Here is a 10,900-nt window from a genome sequence, read left to right as displayed (position 1 = left end):
GGACCTTGCAAGCTCCCAAGTGCTCAACTACCTATCATGATAAAACATTTCACCTCCACATCTTCCTCTAGTTTTAGTAACCTTAATTTGATCTTGGCGATGAAATTAGCAATGATTTGTCAAATTAACTCTTCATTATACTCACGTAATGTCGCTTCTCAATGAAATCATTATTAACTCCCATGGATAATACAATATTGGACAAGAAATTCTACCTTGTAAAGCGGAGATTTCTGATCGATCCACTATCCCCGCTTCCTCTCTGCTTAATTAGACCCAAATATCATCAATTCCCATCAATAAATTATACCAAAATAAGGAATAAGATCACTCTAAAAGTAAATTTGCATGTGAGATAGATTGACTCTTGTAAATGATATTAGCAGCTTTAACTATTGTTTTGGACAGTTGAGGATGCACGACAATCATTAGAAGTTGGAATTTTACTAAGAAAATGTGTTCGACTCTTCTCTCCTCAATTAAAATAAGAAAATTAAAAGAAACATCTAGCCCTTGCTAAGAAAATATCAGCAAATGTTTATTAACACCAAAAGTTTTTTGCCCCTCTAGAAATTTAGGGAAAACAATGAAGGCTTAAAGATTCTCAGCCAGCTCCTTGAACTTTTTGATCAAAGTCCTCTGTTTATTTTTTTTGTAGGTTTCATCCATGACTAAGTGTTTAGAAACACGGCCATCCATGTTTTTAAAAAATTAAAATTTTTTTGATAGGTTTTGGATCGTTTTAATACGTTGATCTTAAAAATAAATTTTAAAAAATTAAAAAATATATTATTTCGATGCATTTCGGTATGAAAAATACTTTGAAAAACAATCACAACCACACTTCCCAACAAGTCATTAAAAGAGTGAATTATAGAGGTTGAAACTGCATAACCTCATTGAGATTAATATTTCTTAAATGGTCAAAATAATTATTTTAAAATGAAAAAAAAATTCTTTATTAACTTATAGATGGAATTGAACATTAACTATCGATTAAAAAATAATAGTCGAGGGACAAATAGTTTCAAACTTTTTTTATTTAAGGACTTGCACAGCTTAATCTAATTAAAAAACCTTTTAGCCAAGAAATTAGGTGATAAATTAATCTGGTCCTATGACGTACGAATCATTTTCATGGGAATTATTAGTGGGCCTGAAGTGTTGTGACGTTAGTTGGATGGATATGGTTGAAGGATAAACATCATCATTATGTATTTACAAAGATAAAAAGGCTAAATGTAAGAATCATATGGTGAGTTTGCAATGATTGAAATTTTTCCGCGGCCAGTTCTAAAAATAAATCAGTCAGTCAAAGAGTATACGTGGAATCCACTAAACCCGGGCCTCATTTCATTGGTCATATCATCTATCATGAAAATCATATCGAAGTGACCAAAGAAAAGGCTAATTAAATGGCTATTATATATATAAAGTAAAATTCTAGTGGGTATTTACTGTTGAGTCGGCTCTGTTCCAATATTCACAAAAACAATATGGGGCATACTTTGTATTTTCAATAATTTATTTTGGTTATTGAAGTTTTATTTTATGCAATTTAATTCTAATTTAAGGCTAATTACATCTAAATTCTTAGTTAAGAGAGAAATTAAAAAAAGAGGGACTGAAATGGAAAATAGAATCAAACATAGGTGGCATGCCTAATATTGCATGAAAAATATACCTAAGTTTTCGATCTTTAAAAATAACACAATTTATACAATTTAGATTTTTTAAAACTTTTTTAAAATCAATTTTGATACACAAGTTTTTTGTGTTATTTTTCAAACACTGATTAGATAGGGGATAAAGAGAAAGGGGTTGCTGAATTCCATCAATAAAAGAGAAATTCATCGTTCACTCTATTTCCGACCACCAAAATGGATTTTCATGGTATCCAAGGATTTCATGAGATAAAAGGGGCTTCATGGTGGTTGTTTGGAGCATTGATGTTGCATGAAAAACTAAATCTAAGTTAAGAAAGTCAAAACTAAATCAATTTGATTTCAGGTTTTTGGATTATTTTTTGGCTTTTTAGAGTTGATGGAATGATTTGTGGGTATTATAAGGATATTGATGAGGTGTTTTTGGATTGAAATAGCTTAAAAATTAGGTTTTTTATGGGCAAAAGACTAGTTGTCTGATTTTCCAACCACCACTGTGGTGGCTAAATTCTAGGCTTGTAGATGACATGTCATTTGTCTTGGCGAGCAACGTGTTACTGACTAAATATTTTTTTGGCCCTTTTTTTTTTGTTAGGTTGAATATAAATTTAAGATAAAGAAATATTGAATCCAATTGAGTCATGATCTGAGTTACATGTTTGACAAGTTAAGTCATAATAACCAAACTATTATTTTTTTTTGTTATTGATTTTTTTTTATATCTTTTTTAAAATAATTTTTAAATTTATATTTCAATTAAGATCCATCATCTATGATTTTTTTTGTTTATTTAATCTTTTTTGAATAAAAATTGTTTTTTAATGGTATTGTGCATATTTAATTTTTAAAAAGATTATTTTGATTCATCTATATTTTTTTAATCTTTTGTATGCAAGATTTTATTTTTAAAAAATAAAAAATATTTATTTTCATTTACATAAAGTTAAGATAAAGAGAATAGGATAAGCCAGATTCTTCACTGTGATGAAAGCCGATGTGCAATCTTGCATAATTTTTTTTCACTTTATTTTATTTAATCAGTTTAATATGTGTTTATTTTTAATATCATTTGATTGAATAAAAATTTAATTTTAATAAATAAATTCAATAAATATAACCAGATAAATATTTTATCTTATAAAATTAAATATCTTAATCTATATATGTTTTTTTATTTTTCTAGTTTTATTTTTAATTATTGTTATTATTTTTTTTCTATTTATTAAAACATATAATTTTTAATTTATTTAATTATATATATGTATGAACTTTTTAATTTACATTTAATTTTTTTATGTAGAAAAAATACATAAAAAAAGTCTGCTTGCAAGTGCGGGTCAAATAAGTGTGTGTGTGTCTATATATATTGTCTTGTATCTGTTCGCAACAAGCTTGCCAATAAAAACAACTAAAGATGTATTTGCCCCTAAGCACACCTGTTTTAATGGAAAATTGTGAGATTTTTAAGAGCATTTTATATAGTAGTGGTCTAAGTGATTAAGGAAACCGAACCTCTCTTTAAAGATTTGAATTTAAGTTGCTTAATTATAAAAAAGATGACGAGAAACTAAATTCAATTCATTAATTTTGCGTAATCGATGCTTATTATTAAGTGAAATCCATTATATTTCACGTAATATGAAGATCATGACAGAAGAGTTCAAGTTAATACCACGAATTCATGAAAAAGGCAAATGGCTCGTTGAAGTAAAGAAACAAAGAACACAAGAGCATGTCGCTGCAGTATTATAAAATGTTGACAACCCATACGAAGCCAAGTAACAAGCCGCTATGACAAGCTTTGTGTCCAATATACATGTAATAGAGAAAACAAGAAACAAATGTATCACAAAAATTCTAAACACATGAAAAACATGCATTAAGAGACAACAATGTAATTCATCTTTGGGAAATTAACATAGAGCTAAAGTGATAATTGATACGACTAAAAGGTTGATGTCTTATCCCAAATGTAGGAGTGTCGAAGTAATAAATAACTTGGCAAAACCGAGATCGAACCACAAAGATATTAACTATATAAATTATAAACAACAACAACAACAACGATGATGATGATGGTGGTGGTGGTGGTGGTGATGGGTTAAAGAGAACTTTGAGATATAAGATTAATGTGAAGATTAAACAATGATAAAAACAGTTGTTAAGGTTAGAGGATTCACTAATGGTATTTCAAATAAGTATAATATAAACTCTTTAATTACTCAATTGGAAATCACACACAAAAGATGTTCTAATCGGATGATTTGTCATTAATAACTCATTATAAATTATTAACATGATCATATTAATTATCTTATTTAAGAAACACCAAATTTTTAAATATTATCAATAATTGATGATGCTAACTTATGTTAACACCAAATCAAGTTCCTTTTTATAGCACAGATGTAGGTTATACATACGGTTGGCTATAAAAGTGCCAGACATTTGTTGTACCAAGTGTTATACAACACAAATCTAGATTAATCATTTAACAAGCAAGGTATTAAGAATTAATAAGATAAAAATGATAAGACATGTTAATAGCAAGTTGTTTAGGATATAAGCATTGAAGTATATATTGAGTTTATATTAGACTTATCCTAACACCATTAGTGAAACCTTTTCACCTTGACATAAAAAGCTTAGCTAAACATAATGAAGAAGAAAAACATAGATAAACAAAATAAGAACATAATTATATAAGTATAGTAAAGGAAATGAAAATCATGAACAAGAGATTAAGGAAAATATAACATGGAATAAAACTTGAACATTACAAAATACAAAGAAAAAGAGCAAGAGCAAGATCTTGATCTGAAAACCAAGATGCCTAAATGCATGGCAATTGCCTCCTTTTATAGGCTAAAATTCAGAACTATTGGTTTGATGACTAATTGTTGAGTGGGTGGCCACATCTTGACTTGGTGACAATCATTATCTTCTTGTCTGAACAAAACATCATTGATAACATTAGAATTTGAATAGATAGTCTCATGAAAGTTTTGGTGAATTGTCTCTGCTTTCCAATAAAAAAAGAATCGGTGCATTTGGACTTCTAGAACTCGAGATATGAGCTAAACACTGAACAATGTTTGGGTCGCAGAACAGATTCTGACTTCTCCGTTGTTACTACAATTTGAACTTGAAAACTGCCTTTTTAAATCTTGGACTTTCATAAAAGTTTTAGGCCTATGTCTTAGCTTTCCATCCATATAAACTAGACCTAAATCCAAGTTCTACAGCTCCAGCTATGATCGAATAACTGAGTACTGTTCTAGTTTTAACTGAACCAACATCTTTTTTTATAAGTTTAGCTCTCTCTTTATCTTCTCAATTTCAGTAATTAAACTCATCAATCAATCCTTTGATTTATGTGATAGGCTTGCATTTACGATGAACATTTATCATAAATTAAAGATATCTTATACTATTAGACATGTTATTATAAAACATGTTCTAGTTAAGGAGTTATTGATACTTCAAGTGCAAAATGATGATATAAAACCTTGATAAAAATCCACTTTTAAATAATAATCACGAGACCATGATAAAAATGATGGTTTGGTCAACTTTTAGTTCTAACAACATGCATAGAGTTGTAGATAATAATTGTAATTTTTATAAGAGTATGGTTATGGATACAATGGTAATGAAGCAAGGTTATACAAATGAATGTTCAATTATAAGTGAAGAACCAAATGTAAACGTAGCTAAGTTTTTTGAACTTTTGAAAGATTTTGATGTACCATTATAGAATGAGTGCATAAATCACAGCACATTATTGGTCATTGCATAGGTTTTCACCATTAAGTCAAATCATAGGCTAAGTGAGGTCAATTATAATAGAATCATTAAATGGGTGAGAAATGTTTTATTTGAAGGGAATAGGCTAAAAACAAATTTATATGTTGATAAATCCATTATGAAATCCTTTTGCTTAGGATATTAGAAAATTAACATGTGTTCAAACTTTTGCATGTTATACAACTATAATGATCGAGTAAATTACCAAATTTGACCAAGTGCAAAACTTTTGGACATGCTTGGTATAAACCAAAAACTAGTTGAAAAAGGATTCTTGTCGCACATAAACAACTAAGATACTTCACAATCACTTTTAGATTGCCAATGTTATTTATGTCTTCAAAGACTATTTTGCACAAGACATGGTATTATTCATATAATATGCTAAATGGAGTCATAGTGCACCCTTTTAATGGTGAAGACTGGAAGCAATTTGATAGAGTTCATCCTCAATTTTGAATGAAACCATGGAACCTATGTGTTTAGTTATGTAAAGATGAATTCAATCCGTTCAAGTTATTTATTATACCTTATTCTAGTTGGTTGTGATACTCATGATTTACAACTTGCCATTAGAAATATGTATAAGGTTGAATTTCATGTTCTTATCTATAGTCATACTTTGTCCTAATAGTCTAAGTAAGAATATATATGTGTTTGTCTTTGACTGTTAATTTGTAAGTTGAATGAGTTGTTGTCATTTATAATTTTAATATATGATGTCTCTAAAAAATAGGATTTTTTGATGAAGATAGTTTTGATGTGGACTATCAATGATTTTCCTGAGTATGGGATACTTTTTTTATTGGAGCACACATGAAAAATAACAAGACCTTTACTTTAACAAATGGTGGTAAGAAACTTTTTATGATTGACATTGTAGGTTATTACCAATCAATCAAAAGTACATAAAGAACATAAAGGACTTCTTTGTAGGAAGAGTTGAAAAGGATGTTGCATTGTTGGTACCATTGGGTGAAGAATTGTAAACAGTCTTGTAGTACTAGGGTATTGTGTTTGGTTTTTAATTAAATATGCAGAAGTTTCTTGGTTCTGGTGTGACTCGTAATTAGGTAAAACAAAGTATTTTTTTAGAGCTTTCTTATTAGAAAGCTAATTTTTTCTGTCGTCATCTATATGTCATGCATATCAAAAAGTATTTATTTAAAAACATTTTTAACAAAATAATGATGGATGAAAAGAGATAACATGAAGGCTATAATGGATATACCTTTGTTTTATCACCATAAGAATATAAAGTTGGTTTCTGATGGGCCACAAGTCATAAAGTCAAAAGCCAGCTTCGTCTTAAACAATAATACACAGTTACTAGTCTATCAATGGCGTAAGAGTCTATATTTTCCTGATGGATATGTTTGAACTCTCGATTTGTGAATTTGGAGGATAACAAATTATATAGAATGAAGAGTTAAGACTACCACGTGTTTATAAAAACACTTATTCTACTTGTTTACCGAGATTTATTACTAAAAAGTATACGGGATGCACTCATAGAGATCGACGACGTTTTTAGAGATATATGCTTTAACAAGTTACATACCCAATACTTGGAGAAGATTGAAATGAATATCCTATAGCCAATCTACAAACTTGAGATGATATTTCCTTCATCCTTCTTCGATTCATTGGAGCATCTACCTATATGTTTATGGTTTGAGGCAAAAGTTGGAGGTCATATCCAATATAGATGGATGTATCCATTCGAGAGATTATGTATTACACATGCATCTTAATTAAATTTCTATTGCCTTTTTTAAAAAAAAATTTAAAACATACATTTAATTCCATATAGATACTTGTTCAACCTTAAGAAAAAGAGTTAAAAACAAGTTGCATATTGAGGCTTCGATATGTGAGGCTTGTATTATTGAAGAGATCTCAATATTTATCTCGTACTATTTTGAGCCTCACTTAAGAAAAAGAATCATTCGTGTTCCAAGACATGATGATAGGAGGTGCCTTTGAGTGGTAATTTGTTAATATCTTCCCGTCCCAAATAACCTTTATCCAAAAAAAAAATATAGTAAGGTGTACTTGATATAAATTGAATTCAGACATGCACATAATTCAGATATTACCTCCATCATTCTTCAACCTGATAAAGCATCTATCAATATATTTACCATTTTAGACAAAAGTTGAAGGCTTTATCCAGTATAAATGGATGTATCCATTCGAAAGGTTAAGGATTAAACATGCATCCTAATTAAATTTTTATTTTATTTTTTTTAATTTAAAATATTCATTTAATCCATGCAAGTACTTGTTCAAAATTAAAAAAAAAAAAAAAAGTTAAAAATAAGGCGTATGTTGAAGCTTCAATATGTGAGGCTTATATTGTTGAAAAGATCTCAATATTTGTCTTGTATTATTTTGAGCCTATTATGCACATGGTAGGAAGGTTATTGAATTGCAATAACATAGTGAGCATAAATATCTATTTCAACAGTACTATAATAATTTTTCCAGCTCAAAAGGCACCTTATTTTAAATCTAAAAACATTTAGGTTTAATTCTTTTTTATCATGGGTGATAAAATATATTGTGGGGAAGTCCATTAGCTTTTAGTTCCTAAAAAACATTCAGGTTTAATTCTTTTTTATCATGGGTGATAAAATATATTGTGGGGAAGTCCATTAGTTTTTAGTTTCCTAAAATTCTCTATACAAAGAGGTTGAAGAAAAGTGTTCAAGGTTGGAGAATTCTACATTGTTTTGATAAGATTTGAAACTCTTCTTCATCTTATTTTCCTACATGGGTTTTCTAGTTTTAAACATTTTTTTTTTTTTTTATCAAAATGTTCTTCTAATCTAGAGCTTAGATTTAATCATTATAAATAGATAATTTAATACTATTTTCTTGGTTTGTTGGATCTTGTTTAAAAGTGCACATAAACTAAGTGGTGTTGAGCTTGATCAATTTTAAAGTGCTTCAACAAGAAATTGATTTTCTGGTTTTGTTTTTTCTTATATATTAGTATGTATGGTAGGATTGTAATTCTATAATTTATGCAAGATTATATATTTGTTTAGTAAGCATGCTAGTTTTTTTTTTTTTTAATGATTGCAAGTAGTCATATATTTATTATATTGCATGTTTATGAACTAAACATATTTTTCTCACTTGTCTAATTTTATTTTTGAGTTTTGGACAACATTGCAAATGACTTGCAAGTAGTTATTATAAATATAAGATTTATGAAACAATGATGTTTACTTTTTTTAGTTTTTTAAGATTTAATTGAGAGATTAATTAGAGCTTGGTATAAAATTTGATAATTGAATTTGGGTTTCATTATCAAATTTATATATTATTTTTTAAGATTTTATTTATTCAATGTAAAATGTGTTCATTAACACTTCTCTTTAGTTGCATGTCATCTTTTAAGATTTGTTAAGTGTTTTGAACTTCAAGAATTTTGTTGGATAATTAATTTTGAGTTTTATCTAAAAAACTTGTTTTATGGTTTGTAGTTCATTTCACAACTTTATACATTATTCTTTCAAAGTTTATTTATTTAATAAGGGATGTGTTTATTAACACTTAGATCTCGCAATGTAAGATTTATAACTATTTTTTAAAATGAGTTTTATAGTAACTAAACTCTTTTTAATATTGAAATAATTTCATGATCTTATGTGATGAGGCTGGAAAAAATTCTCAAGAGAAAGGTTGAGAGAACTTTTCATAGGCTGATAAAACTAGACCTAAAGAACTTAGTAGGACACCTGCAAGAAAAATGTTCAGAAGCTTAAGTTAGTATAATGTTTGTATAGGTGATAAGGACAATTAGTATTCTCTTGGCTTAAATGTTTCTTAAGTCTTGTTTAAGTCTTACATTAGATTTGTGTTGTGTCAAACTTAAAGTATAGAGAGATGAGTTTTAGAGATATGAACTATGACCCTTTCTTATGCTGCTAAAAAGATGAGCTTATATAGACTTTGTTGAGATAAATATTTTAATAAATATCTAGGATATTTATAAAGATATTTATGGAAACGTGTACATCATATGAAACACCATAGTTTTTTTCATGCATCATCAATCATTATGTTAGCATAAGTATTAACTTTATGATTTTTTTCTTAATTCTAATAGCTATCACTCATATTAATTTGTAAAAAAGTCACAAAAAATGTTATGAATTTTGAATTACATATATATATATATATATATTATATATATATATATATATATATATGGGGCAATCATTTAAATTAGAATCTTTATCTCTTGACTGGATTTCTCAAATCTTCACCATATATATTTTTCTGGTAATTGATGTGTGATAAGCCAAGACAATCCTTATTATATCTCCATCATGATGAAAATTCATGAAATGAATAGGCATGATTCTATCATGTGTTTGTTAGGACAACACCTCACATTCATTTCTATTTTTTAAACTTATTTTTTATTCTACTTATCTTTTAATACTAATTATGTCATAAATCAAGACGATGAAATTTGATAGCTTGAATTGAAATGATTTAATTAATAGGTAAAAAAAAAGGAGCTAAGCTAGTGTAAACATTTACACCATTAGTGTTTATTTTTCTATTCCTATCCTTCATAACTAAGTTGTTTGATAAAGTTTATTCACCATTTTAATATAAAGATTTAAATTTAGATCAAAAGAAAAAAAAAGTTTTCATAAATACATTGGTGAGCCTAATCCCAATAAGTGGTATGTGGTTAGAGGATATAATTCAAAAATAATAATGAAAATTGGTGTTTTATTGTGGAGGGTCTCACATGATACACATCAAGCCAAGTCTGAATGTGGCCTTAAAACATCTAGTGACTAGTTTTGTTATATTAAACATATATCTCAAACCATAAATTGGAACGAGCTAACATTTTACATGGTAAATTTTCAAGTCAAATGGTGTTCAAAAACATATTAATTTAGAGGGTCAAGGTTATTAGATAAATCTTGTCAAATCTGCAAAACTATACCTTTGAGTATTGTTTGAACATATCTGAAGCTATAGGTGGAATTCTTCTACAATTAAAGTGTTTCTGGAAACTGCACATCTCAAGTGTTCCAATCATATATGATAGGCCCAATAATTCATCTAAACGAGAAAGAACGATGTATTTGAAGTCGAAACTGAAAATATACCAAAAATATACAAAAATTGGATATTCGAGCTACATGGAAGAATTTTGGCATGAAGACTTTGTTTGAATTATCCTATTTATTTATTTATTAATAATTATTTTTTAATTTGGGTTTGTTCAAACCCATTAGACATAGTTCAGGGGTTTATTTCATCATTAAACTTATGTTAGTTGATTACTATTTTAAACTTGTTGCCTTGCAACGTAGAAGAGTTCCATTTAGGTTAGTTAGAGGACACTATATTATATTTTTTTTTTAGCTACAAATTGTAGTAGCTAGTTG

Source organism: Populus alba, chromosome 16 (assembly GCF_005239225.2).
Source record: "Populus alba chromosome 16, ASM523922v2, whole genome shotgun sequence".
In the NCBI taxonomy this organism is placed as follows: domain Eukaryota; kingdom Viridiplantae; phylum Streptophyta; class Magnoliopsida; order Malpighiales; family Salicaceae; genus Populus; species Populus alba.
Note: the sequence above shows the minus strand (reverse complement) of the source record.